Genomic DNA, 313 nt, shown 5'->3' on the forward strand with positions numbered 1-313 from the left:
CAGGAGAAATGTATGGGTGAGGAGCAGAAGTTCTCCAAAGCAGTTCAACCTAAGGCAGGAGGGGCTTCAGGGTCGCAGAAGAGGCCTTGGGAGCAGACTGTAGCACCCCGTTGTGGGCGTTGTCGTCGCCAGCATTTTGGAGAGTGTCTCCAGTGCTTTAACTGTGGTCTGGTTGGGCATATCTCGAAGAATTGTAGGAAGCCGCCACGTACTCAGGTTGCAGCGCCAGCAGCAGCAGTAGCACCAGCAGTGGCAGCGAGGAACTGTTACGGCTGCAACCAGCCGGGTCACATCTACAGAGATTGTCCGAGGA

General features: G+C 55.9%; 1 protein-coding gene across 1 annotated transcript in view; it reads right to left on the bottom strand.

Annotated features, from left to right (window-relative positions):
• The window catches only part of LOC106300041 (high-affinity nitrate transporter 3.1-like), a 10,851-nt gene that overhangs the window by 4,182 nt on the left and 6,356 nt on the right, over nt 1-313 (bottom strand). The window lies entirely within an intron of this gene.

This window comes from Brassica oleracea, chromosome C1, assembly GCF_000695525.1.
Source record: "Brassica oleracea var. oleracea cultivar TO1000 chromosome C1, BOL, whole genome shotgun sequence".
Lineage (NCBI taxonomy): Eukaryota > Viridiplantae > Streptophyta > Magnoliopsida > Brassicales > Brassicaceae > Brassica > Brassica oleracea.